General features: G+C 35.5%; 1 long non-coding RNA gene across 9 annotated transcripts in view; it reads left to right on the forward strand.

Annotated features, from left to right (window-relative positions):
- The first annotated feature begins 246 nt into the window (after window positions 1-246).
- Window positions 247-13,129, forward strand: part of LOC107839006 — a 44,094-nt gene continuing 31,211 nt past the window's right edge. For 6 of the 9 annotated variants that reach the window (XR_007043894.1, XR_007043897.1, XR_007043898.1 and 3 more), the window contains exon 1: window positions 390-598. This is a non-coding gene — a long non-coding RNA (uncharacterized LOC107839006). The other 3 variants (XR_007043900.1, XR_007043899.1, XR_007043891.1) reach the window with 1 other exon arrangement.

Genomic DNA, 13,129 nt, shown 5'->3' on the forward strand with positions numbered 1-13,129 from the left:
AGATTAGAAAATACTATTTTTATTTTTGATCCTTCGTATAATTAATTTAATATTTTCGTAGGTAATTTTTTAACTTTAAATCTAATTCCAATTCTCTAACTAATTCTAATTCTATAACTCTAACTCTAATACACATCTCTTCCGTACTTTTTAAATTGCTGGGCTCTGATACCATTTATAGGGGGTGCGCGGATTTGTAGGTATAATAGATTTAAAGGAAATAAAGGAAACAAAAAAAATTGGAAAGTTAACTATAAAAAATGAAAAGACTATAGCAAAAATAAAATGAACAAAAAACTTCTAGATCTACAAAAAGGTGAAAGTTGCAAGTTCAAAGTTGTAGTTGGTTATCAACACTAAGCACTCTGGCATAAACTTTGGAGGTAACTCTTCCTGAACTTATCCTTATCACATATCTGAAGCTTCAATAGTTTGCTAATCTAACGTGTGTCCTTCTTTAAATGCAATAATGAACTTATTTCCTGGGTCGATTCCAGTTTTATTGGACTCAAATCTCTAATAGAAATTATGGAATCGTCATCCAAGAAGAAGTTTAACTTAATGAGCTCGTCTGTGCGGCATGAAAAAGTAGTTAAAGGTATCTCTTGATTTTTCACTACTAAGCTAAGGAAATAGAAAAATTTTTGATCTAATTAACCTTTCATTCTTGATAGTATTAATCCTTTACTTCTGATTATTATGTGATGTACCTCTCTTCCCCTTTGAAATTCTAAAAACCATAACCTCGACTTGCCTACATTTTAAGTGTGTTGAACTTTAGTTATGTGATTTGATGCTTGTTGATGTAGAGTAATATTCTATCTTGCAAAGGTAGCTCCGAGAGAAATTGTATTTTACCGCTTCTATACCTGCAAAACAAAAACTGCACTAGCTAAAAAACCATATAGTACATTGTCTTTCCTAAGGAACTGGGAAAAATGCATTAGCCTTTTGCCTCTCCAAAAGTTAATTCTAGTCATCTCCATTCTAATCTTTAATGGAGTCCCCCATCTATCATTAATCATATTAAACATAGATAATAAGTCAGACTTTATTAAAACTAGACGCCCCTATTGCTCAAAATAGTATTTGACCCCTTCTTGAATAGTTGAAGCTTCACAGAAATGTTTTTAGTTAACCCTAATATTTTTGCTTTAACATATATGAATGATCCAGTAGCATCACTCACACCAAAGCTACGGAGCTCTCTTTGTGGTTATGTCAATTAGCCCCATCAGTGTTACATCTATACTATCAAGAATCAGGCGTCATCCATGTCACCAACTATGACCAAATTAAAGGTCTATATTGCTCAAGATAATAAATCATTTGAGGCCACTGATTTACAATATCTTTTAGCCAAGGGTATATCAAATTCACTAATTTTAGAAGATTACTCTTGATGTTTTGAATAACCCTTTCTTTAGTCATCGTTCCTCTATAATGACTAGTATTTCTTATATTCCACAATTACCAACAAACTAAAGAAGGGAATGTCTGATTGATAGGATCCATCTTACTATAAGCCTTTCTGTCCCACCACTTTTTAATGGACTGATGTACCTAAATAAAAGGACCATAGAATCCAACTACATTAGCATAATAATTTAAGATGAAGGCTACAAAATCACCTGTAATAAATAAATGAACAACAGTCTCCTCTTGAGGTTTTCACAACATCTACACCTGGAAACTAAATTAATCTTGATTCTTTTAAGCACCTCATCTACAAGAATTTTATATTTCCATATTCCCCATAGCAAGAAAATAATTTTATATGGAACTCCTTTAGCCTAAATACAATCATGGTCATCTATTTCTAATCTTCTTTGTCTGATTTTCTTCCAAGAACACCTAATAATAAATTTTCCTAAACTGGTTTTCAACCTCCAAGGATTATTACGGAGATATGGTTTTTCATCATATCTCAATATTTTGATAGCATGCTCTACTATTGCTTCTGGAAGAAATTCCTGAAGCTTATCTTTGACCCAACCATTAGCTTGCATGAAAAAGACATAAGTCTTCAACAATGTTTGCACTAACCACTTCTTTATTAGTAATATTAAAAGTACCCATGCTTATCCATTTATCCTCCTAAGTTCCTTTATTACCTCTCTTTGGATGCCACCAAATGTATCCATTTAATAGATCTCTAGCCTCAAAGATTTTCTTCCAAATCTGAGATCCATTTTTCCATATTACTTCTGTAGGCTTTAGGTTTTTCAGGTATTTATTCCATATTAAATTCGACCAAGGAGAAGTTGTGTTTCTGTATCTCAACCATATTTAGGAAAAAGAGTTTTAGAGACGTCATATAATGACTTAACGCCTAAACCTTCTTCTTTTTTTAGGCACTACTTTGACCAAGAAATCCAATGTGTTCTTCCTTCTTCCTTGGTACTCCAAAAAAAACTGGAAAATATTCATTGATAGTGCCCTTAGTTGTGACACTGCAGACAACAAGTATATAAGAATACTTTGAAGTAAACTTTCAATAAGGACTATTTTACCTATTTAAGATAGTAGTTTGCCTCTCTAGTTCGGCATTCTGTCTTTCAACTTTTTTTTGAATCATTGTAGTAATCCTTCCTCTTCCTAGTATGAAAGATTTAAAAACCCAAATACTTGAATAAACACTTGTCTCTAGAGAGACAAGTCCCCTATTCTACTTTATCCACTAGACTTTGGCCCACATTATGAAATATATATAAATTGCTTTTCTCCTTATTAATTAGTTGTCCTGCCACTTACTCATATTTTATCAGGACCTACATGAACTTTTTTCGAGATGCTTCCTAGGATGAAGTTAAAATAATGGTATAATATACATAAGCCAGATGATTAATATGTAGACTCCATTTAGGAAACAAAAATCCAACAAAGGACTGGTTTTCATACAAAGAATTTACAGCTCCTTCAAGAAGATCTAAAGACAAAATAAATAAAGTTGGTGATAGTGGATCCCCTTACTTTACCCCTCTAGTAGAATGTAAAATCCCTTGGTTGAACATTAAACAAAATGTAATACATGTTATTAGCAATCAATATCCATAACATATTTGTAAAATGTCGTTAGAAGAACATCTTGTCTAGCACTATAATAAGCTACTACTATGATTCCCTATCACATGCCTTAGTCATGTCAAGCTTAGTAGTCACATTTGCATGATTTCCTCTGTTCTTGCTATCAATGACTATCTCTTGAGTAAGTAACATATTTTCAGTAATACTCATACTTTGTACAAAACTACATGTGGTAAAAGTTACTAATTTAGGAAGTACCTACTCCAACCTCCCATGAATGGCTCTAGAAAAAAACATGTTGACTAATATACTCTAGCATATAGGTATAAGGTATGAATAAGTTTCAACAAGGTCTTTTTAAACCGATTATTCTACAACATAGACAAAACTAACAAGGCAAGTTTTAGATCTAACACACAGATAGAAATAAGTAGTATCTTGTATACATTGGCACAAATCTATTTCACAAGCAACTACCTATCCGATTCATGCAATTATTAGCAATGATTATCATGTCCCAAATCCTAACTTCATAATAAGATCCACAATGTTCATACATATATAAATTAACACAGGTCTAAAACACAAATTTTTAGAGGGTATCAAAAATCAATCAAAACATGACTATCACCCTAAATACTTAAAAATAACCTAATTACACAAAAACAAAACACAATATGAAATAAAATATAATACAATATAAAATTATCCTAGACATGCCGGTTCTACAACCATACTGTGATCAAAAGAAAAAAGAAGTATAGCAACCAAAACTCGCGGCGGCAGGTTATGCACATCCTAAACTAAAATCTATGCACTGTTATCAATGGTCTATAAACATAGAGGGAAGAGAGAACATACCTTGGACACACTATAAGTCTAAATCATAAGCATCCCTAGATGGGGGAATATCAGTTGGAGAAGGCGGTGGTGGTAGAGATGTGCTACTAGATGATGCACCCTCTACTATATTTTCATGCCTCTACCTATTGATGAATGTTGTCTCTGAAAAATCATGTCTAGCCCTTTCAATGACCTACACATGCCATATCAGGGTCCTACAATCTATGTGACCTCTTTTGGCTTCAAATATTGGGACCTCCTCATCACCCTTCATGAAGAAATCAAACAATCTATGTGCACAAGGAGATGATAGCTAGACCACATAAGGTAAAATTAAGGGAGTGGCTGCCACATGACTATTTGCGAGAGAGCATACCTCTACTCATAGTATATAAAAATCCTCTATAAACTAGGATAGATCTGATATATTTCTCTTGATAAATTATTTTATAACCCATATCTCAAACTCATCATGTTATGTCTGGAAGTCGACACATAGCTCAGATAATGCAGCTCTCTATGCATCCTCGTATCTGGACTCTGCCTGCTCAACTCTAGTCTTAACCCTTGATCTCACTCGCTTATAGATTGTAGTCATCTTGGTCTCAACATCCCTTAATCGATCACCGATGGCCCTATAGCTATCCACTAAGATCTATAAAAACTCGCTAGATATAGTGATCATACCAAAAGTAAGAGTTATAGTTGATAGGCAAGTAGGCTCTGAAGATACACCAACCAACTCTGAGGTTAAAGCCGGGTCTGAAGAAGATGTAGCTGGTGTCCCCTCAACTTGTGTACTCGAGTCTAAAGACTTTTTATCTCCTCTATGTCTATATAAATACTAATACCCATATCACATCGATGTGCCTCATTATTCTCTATGGGAACTGCTAGTCCATCAGTCTATGCTCGTGGTACTACTTCCTACTCTCTCGATCTCTTAGAAGGGCCTGGATATTCTTGATCCTTCATAGTCTTTGTTTGCACAATTTAGGTCATAAGTACCCTATTCTTTACCACCAGTATCTCAGCCACACTAGCCTTATCACACAGCTTCTGAATCATGCAAGTAAATACCATATTAGTCAACTCCCTAAATGCTCTATTATATAGCTCATGTCATAGAATTATTGAAAAATCCATAGCATATCCAGCCATCATACAAACAGCCAGTGCTTCTCTTTCAAAGGTCAAAATATTATTCAAATAAGTGGGTATCAGTCAGTATCTGGTCAACGCCCATGAAAACCTGCCATCATATATCAATAGGCCTTATTTTATCTTACCATGCCCCTTTATCCATGGGGTCACATCACCCAAAGATAAAATATAATTGGCTATCCACCAAGATATCTTAACCCTCTATCATTCGTGCTCATTCTCCCGCATGATATATCAATCACATACAACCCTCAGCCTATTGTTACACTCAGTTGTAGATGTAGGAGTAATGTAATATAGGCCAAAAATAACTTTACAAATAGTCTCTATCAAAATGTGAACTCTGACCTCTCTAACTTTTGTATGCCCAAGTTGTGTCTGCCTTACGTATCTCACCAAGCCTGGAGCCTGTGCAAAAAAAGAACAATGATAGCTATATAGAATGCATAAAATTACCATAGAATAGATGAGCTATAAGAACCGAGTGGTCTATTCATCCACTCTAGCTGATATCTATCAAATACTGCCCGTAATTAAGGTACTCGATCCAGCCTCCATAGATCAATATGGAGGTCCTTTCAAATACCCCTCGTAAACCTGAATTCCTCTCAAACATGACTATCAATATCAAATATCTACTGTATTTCTTCAATACACCACCTTTGATGTCCCTCCTTGTGAGGTGCATTAGAGGTATGTGTAGATATAAGACTCTACTCCTACTGTACTGATCCTTTGTGGGTAGCTTTCTCTATACCCTTCTCATAGTTTGTTACATCTATCTATTGTACATGAGTTACCCTCCTAAGACTGGGGCACCACTGATGGCTCCTCCTATTTTACCTCCTTGGATGAATCTTGGGAACCATCTCATACTGGGGTCTTGAATAGCAACCTATGGTGTAGATATACAATCTGCTTCCTTCTCCTCATTATCATCTTTATGTGAAAGAGTGTATGCAGGTGACATCCTTGCTGACTTAATCCTTAGCTAGGCTGCAACTAATTGAGCAGCCTAGCACATCCGTCCTATCGTAATATTGTATGTCACCTTAATTACAGTGTCCTTACATCTATGCCTTGTGTAATCCATCACTGATCCACTAGGCTTAGGAAACTTTTTCTTTCTTCTTAAGGTATCAGCCTTCTTCTTCTTCATAGCTTTAGGTGCCATATCTACCTGAAAACCAGTTGTTAGTTTCCAACCAAATTTAGGGATAGAAAAAGTTGAAATCACAACTTTAAAAGCAACCAAACATGCTCAACTAGTGATATTAATTTTATTCATTCAAGTTCAACTTTCGATTGGGACCTAACTTTTAAATTTACTTCAAAACAAGGCCCTACATTAAGATTTTAGGCTACTTCAAGGCTCCTACATACAAGAATGATAGATTCTATATATTTTGCAATGGAATAGACATATCTACTTGTATAAACAGTAAATAGATCAATACATAACCTTTAGAAGCCGAGAAATTTACCCCTTTTATGAAGAACCAGAAGTGAATAATGAAGAAGTCAAGCAAAAAAAAAGTTGGAACTTTTTTTTAGCAAGTTATAACAAGTTTGTATCTCAATAAGTGTTAGTTTATCCTGTACTAAAATTTGGGGATAGTTTATGTATTAAGAAAGAAGTTTTAATTCAAAGATAAAAGTGACATTTTTAGGATTTGAATGAGTTGGAATGAGGTTAAAGTTCTTTAAATATAGGTGGGAGCTATTTTAGGTCATATATATATATATTTGTTTGTGGGCCCAAAATTTGATTTCAAAAATGGTCCCACTTTTTGACTTAGCCGCGACTTGTACTTGTACCTGCCACCCGCGACCAGGCACGGGTCACAATCCACCTACGATAAGTAGGTGCAGGGCGCAATTGCCGGGCCACAATTTTGGCCTGCTTTTCTATAATTTGTACTTGGTGTTTCGATGTATTTCCAACTACTTGTGGTCCCGAAATCTATTTTTAAGGCCGCAAATGTTAAATTTATTCCAAAGTCCGTAACTTTCCATTTTCATCCTCAAAATTTCAAATTTTCAGCTTATTATTTAACATACAGTGTGGGACTTGTGACCATGATTGGTTGGTCACACATCCCCCTTACCTGGAAATCAATAAATGTAGAAATTTTTACCATATTTCGGGTAAGTCTAAGAGCTAAAAACATTCAAAAAGGAAAAAAAACATAAACATAAAAACTAACAATAGTGGGTTTGCTCCCACTGATCACTTGATTTAACGACGTGGCATGGTGTGGCTATGTTAGTTACTCAGTCTTCACTAACAAGTCCATGGGTTGCCTCCCATGAAGCGCTTGATTTAACGTTGTGGCACGACACGAGTATCTTTACTACTTAAAATTGATCAAGATACCCATCTGAATATCCTTTAGGGTCATCAATACAATCAATCACCGACTCTACCCTCATGTCGGTTGGATACTTCATTGACTTTTAGATGTTGAATATAGCCTCCTCATGGTTGACACTTAATTTTGGCTCACCTATGTTTGTGTCAACCACAGCTCTAATTGTGGCCATAATTGGTCTTCATAATATAATAGGCATCTTTGTGTCTACCACGCAGTCCAAGATGACAAAGTTATCCAAAAATATAAAGTTATCCACTCGAACGATCACATGAAATTAGATTCCCACAAGCTTCTTCACTGTGCGTCCAGCCATCAACAACTACATTAATGTCAATTTTGAAGGGTTCATTCCCAATTACTTGAATTTGGCCAGCGGCATCTATTTAATGATGGCCTTTAGGTCACATAGGGCTCTAGCAAATCGGATGACCCAAAAGTGCACAGTATAGGAAATGTTCTGGGGTCACTCTTTTTTCTGTACTAAAGACCTATTCGTACTGCACTACAGTGGTGTACACCATCAACATCCTCAACTGTCCCTACTTTCTTCCTTATAATAAATTTTTTCATGAACCTGGCATATCTAGGAATCGATTCAAATGCCTTAACAAGATGTATGTTCACGCATAATATTTTCAGCATCTCAATAAATCGCTAAAAATTATCTTCCTCTTTCTTTTGTTTCAATCTCTGAGGAAAAGGTGGGGGTGATCTTAGAATTTATCTTATTTCTAGCTCAATGGCCGAACCCTTACCTTTTTGTTCATCAGCTTTACCTTTATCACTTGTTACTTTCTCAGACTCAACAACAGGTGTCTCATCATCAACAACTTTTATAGCAGGCTATGGGGGATCCATTGTAGTGATACCACTTCTCATGGTAATAGAAAATACATGACCATTATTTTTAATATTTTGCGTTGTGTTTCTCAGAAGGTTTCCTGGCTAGCTCTAGTTTAAAGTTGCTAACATTTGCCAGAACTAGTGCTACAACTGCTTGATAGCAGTGCATATGACTTAACTTTCTAAGTAAATCCTAAAATGTCAGCCTTGATCTTTTGAAGGCCGATCTCTTGATTTTTTTGACCCATCACTAGCTCAGCCAGTATCTCTACTATTATGGATTCTGCATCTCGTATACCAGGTGGAGTGTACATATCTCCCTTACCCTTGTTTTAGAAAAACTGCTGACTGACGATCCCGAAAAATTGTTTCTTCCTTTAATTCTGACTCATAAACTTTGGAAGTTGGCCCCTATGCTGCTACTACATTTACTGTCTCAAAAGTCGCTGCTGCAAGCTGATAATGCTCAACTTAAACATCAATTTAAGTGGAACGAGGTCATTGTCAATATATTTACCTAACTTTAAAGTTTGTCTTGAATCCATGAGGAACAATGTGAGTGTCGATTAAAATAATTCAGAATAAAGGAAATTTTCTAAATTCATACATAAAGTACAAGATTGTAAAAATGGCGGGGGGAGGGGTTCGAACGTATCATGACTAATATTTCTCTTTCGTTTTTCAAGTATTAATTTGGGGCTACGAATAATTAGAGTTTAAATTACTTAGGCACGGATCTTGGGGTTATGTTTTATTTGGGAAAGCTAACATGTGGCTGCAAAACAGTCAACTTCACTTTTAGTAGACCATGTGATGGTAGGCTCGGTTAGGGGTTTTGATACTAGCCATAGACAAAGTACCAAACTATCATCCACTAATTCTGTCAAATACTAAATGGGTGTGTTCAACTTTTGGTAAGCAAACTTCAATTTAGGCATCCTTACTTCTAGGATAATGTCTAAGGCCTAGCCATTCATTAATTTATCCTTATTTCTAAGATAACAAAAGGGGAACAACTAAAACCTAAGTACTTGTTCACAAATGTTCATGTCACCTACAACCCCTCTTTCAAGCATAGTTGAATGATCAAAGTTACCCATATACCTTTGCCAAGAATTATGTGGGACGTAGGAAATTTGAGGCTTTCACCAACAAATTATATATTTTCATCAAACATTTGCAAAACACATCAACATGAACAACTAATTAAAGCTGATAATAACAACACACACACACACTTCAACCCTATTCATACATAACCCCAAGAGGAAGAGTTAGCTAACCGTGAGATAAATAAGTAAAGATTTATGCAAAATATCCATTGATTTGATTTTGTGAAAGCCTAAGTGAATGTTACTTCAAACTTTGAACTCCAAATAATCTTCAATGGGAGTTTGCTAATCCTCCACTTTGAATCTACTCTAATGTATTCTTCATCCTAAATTATTATAATATTTTTGTTCTCCAAGAATGGAAGCTAAGCACTAGAAAAATTTACAATAACTGGGTGTAATGAATATTTCCAAGAGATAGGGTTTGAGTCATGTTTTTGGGATTTAGGCACAGATTACTGAAATTACAATTTTGCCCTTGGGAAAATTCCAGTGTTTTTGCGATTACATCAATTTTTTCACAATCGTGGCCATCCAATCACAATAGAATTCCTGCAATTGCATTAGATAACCAATCTTGACTGATTGCGATCGCGGTAACTGAAGTTATGTTCTACTACAAGTCATTAAACATCATTTCTTTCCTTTTTTTGTTCTTTTCAGCTCGTATCCACATACTTTCATCTCATTATTTATGTGCCTATAAAATATGGATATTAGTGTATTTAATAACAAATATGCCTCGCTTATTAATTCAAAACATGGTAATGTGCATATGAGTGCGAATGAGTGGTAAGTTCACCACTCATCACAAACTAATTTGCTTGTACCCTAACATCGGTTTTAGCAATGCAATCTCTTGTTCTACTATTTAATCAGCTACTTTCTCATCGCATGAGGTACAAATAGCATATGTGTCATATCCCCTCTCAAACTTCAAAGTTTTCCACCCTTGGTTTGTGAGCAAGATCGGATCTAACATCTGTAAAGCTGTCTTCTAATGTAGTCTCATAAAAGCTCCTTCAGATATATTGTCTTCCATGGATCTGGATTTGATTGTCAAGGTTTGGTAAACTATATCTAATAAGATCATCCCTAACAACCAATGATTTGGGGACCATGCTTAGCTTCTTCTTAAGCTTAAACCATGCCTCGTACATAGATAATAACTGCGGCTACATAAAATTATAGATCACATTTTTAAGTTGCAACATCCTGGATGTAGGAAAGAACCCGTTCAACAATTTCTTTTGCAACTCGTTCCTTGTAGTGATAAAGCCTCTTGGCAGTTCCCCCTAACCATAAAGATGTTTCTCCTGTAAATAAGAAGGTTAACAACCTCAATCTAAGTGCTGCCTGATTCACCCCTAGATTTGTATACAAACTACAGATCCTAGTGAAATTGGCAAGGTGCAAGTTAGGATTATCTATAGGAAAACCTATAAAGACACCCTTTAGATTTAAGAGTTGGATCATTTCACTAGTTATGAACAACTTGATGACTAGGGGTAAGAAAGGAGGAACTATGGCTCCAGTCTCTACTGGCTCAACATATCCCAAATCTTATTAAGATAGGAAGAACTATGGCTCCAGTCTCTGCTGGCTCAACATATCCCAAATCTTATTTATCATCTATATGTGGTTTCACATACAAATATGTTGTGATTACTTGAACATGGAAACCTCTAGCTCTATTCTAGTATCCAGCGAGTATTGCTCGGCAGTATTCTGTTTGTCTCTGCTCAGCTAGCTCTACTACCCTAGATACCCTATAATCTTCTTACATTGCCCTCCTCTCAGCTTTAGGTTGAGCTAATATCTTACTAGTCTATTGATCAACATTATTTTGTACTTCTTCATAAGAAGAAGAAGGTACAACGTCCTGAACCCCTTCAGGAAGTTCAACTCTTTTTTGCTCAGACATCCTACTAGGCGTTTATAGGATCCTCTCTGTACTAAAATTTAATGTGAGTAAGCAATTTCCTCTATTCCATGTCCTTGTCATACACTGGCGTATGCCCAACTATGAACAAAATAAAAAAGAAAAAACCAAAAATACAACAACTTCAAATCACTAATTAGCACCGTGTTCCCCGACAAAGGTGCCAAGATTTTGATGACGTCCAAACAATACCTCCTATTAGAAGATGATATGGTCATTGCAAAAATATAGAAATCCAACAAAGTTAGGGGTCGAATCCCAAGGGAACACATGGAATCATAGATCTCGGTAGCTATAGTCAGAGAGCAGAATAAGAAATATAAATGAGGGGTTTTGTGTAGTAATCTAGACTAAGTAACTCTATAAAATTTAGTTGTATTCAGTTTTATGTGAACACTAGGATTGTGTTCTCCCTTCCCTCTTAAATATGCAGGATTATCGTGCTTTGTTGATCAAACCCGATACTTTGCATGCAGAATCGATATTTTATGTACCTTTTATAGTTTTTTGGACGAGCAGAAGGATTTCACCCTTTACCTTTTGAGTCTCTGGATGTCACCTTACTAACCCATATCTTTATCCCAGTTAACTATTGCCTTTTGAGTCTCTAGATAGTAGATGAAAGCTAACCATCATACTTCAATATATCCTAGAAGCGTTGATCGATAGTTAAAATCCAAACTACTATTGTCTTTATCTTTTCCATTCACTACTACTCTTTTGGAGTAAGCAAAAATATCTAGGCAGGATCCTAACATTATCACCCATTAAATAAACTATTATAATGAAGATAAAGCAATTCATGCGTGGGTTTCATTTCATAACAACAACACTTCCTCTACTTCATCAATCTGTCAGGGTTTCCACAACCTTGTATATTGGTTTTTTCCACTCATGCTTGCGTAGAAATCTAAAACGTTCATAACCAAAGGGATATATTAAATTACAATGATAAGAAGTAAAAAAACCTCAACTGTAACTGATTAATCAATTGAAGTCAGTCCAAGAGAATCCCAAGATCAAAATCAGATCATGCGATTAAAATGTATTTGTGAGGATCAAAACTATGTAACTCCTACTAAAAAAATACACAAAGGGTATTTATAGTACATGGGGAAATCCTAAAACCAAAGCCCGAAGGAAATAGGAGAAAATAGGGTCAGTACATGCACCATGGGTAAAGGTAGTACCTGCGGTTAGCAGGGTGATTTCCGATACATGGCACAGGTACAAAATGAAAAAATCCTTCAAGTTAGCTTTGTGTATATTGGAATTCTGTCACATACTTAGCCTACTTTCTGTCCACATGTTAACTTGATAAGTGTCGGGAGTCATCTTTTCAGTTCTTCTTTAATTCTCATACATGCTTTGATCATGAACAAGAAGGAAAGTATCTCAAACATTTATAATTTCTCAAAAAAGTAGCCAAAAACACCTTTTTAATATTTTTAACAAACTTAGCATCCAAGCATGGTTTCCTGCAATACATACCTAAAACGCATCATATCTAACAAAATAACCTCGAAAACGCGTATTTTCCTTGTTAAAACTTTTGAAAGTGCTAAATTTCTCTACCACATCACACTCAACACCTAATCATCGATGGTGCCGAGTCTCTTATCCTCAAGCTGGTGATCTCGAATCAGCTCAAATAGCGAAGACCTTACCTCAACACTAGCAAAAATACCCTTAGGGTTAGAAATAACAAGTCTCACTATCAAGTTGACTAAGGATTGAATGTCATGTGTCAACGACCTCTATGAAACTGAAATACAAGCCAAACTACCATTACTTATTGACTTCTGGCTCAAGGCATCCACTAC

The sequence above is a fragment of the Capsicum annuum genome, chromosome 8 (assembly GCF_002878395.1).
Source record: "Capsicum annuum cultivar UCD-10X-F1 chromosome 8, UCD10Xv1.1, whole genome shotgun sequence".
NCBI classification, from domain to species: Eukaryota; Viridiplantae; Streptophyta; class Magnoliopsida; order Solanales; family Solanaceae; genus Capsicum; species Capsicum annuum.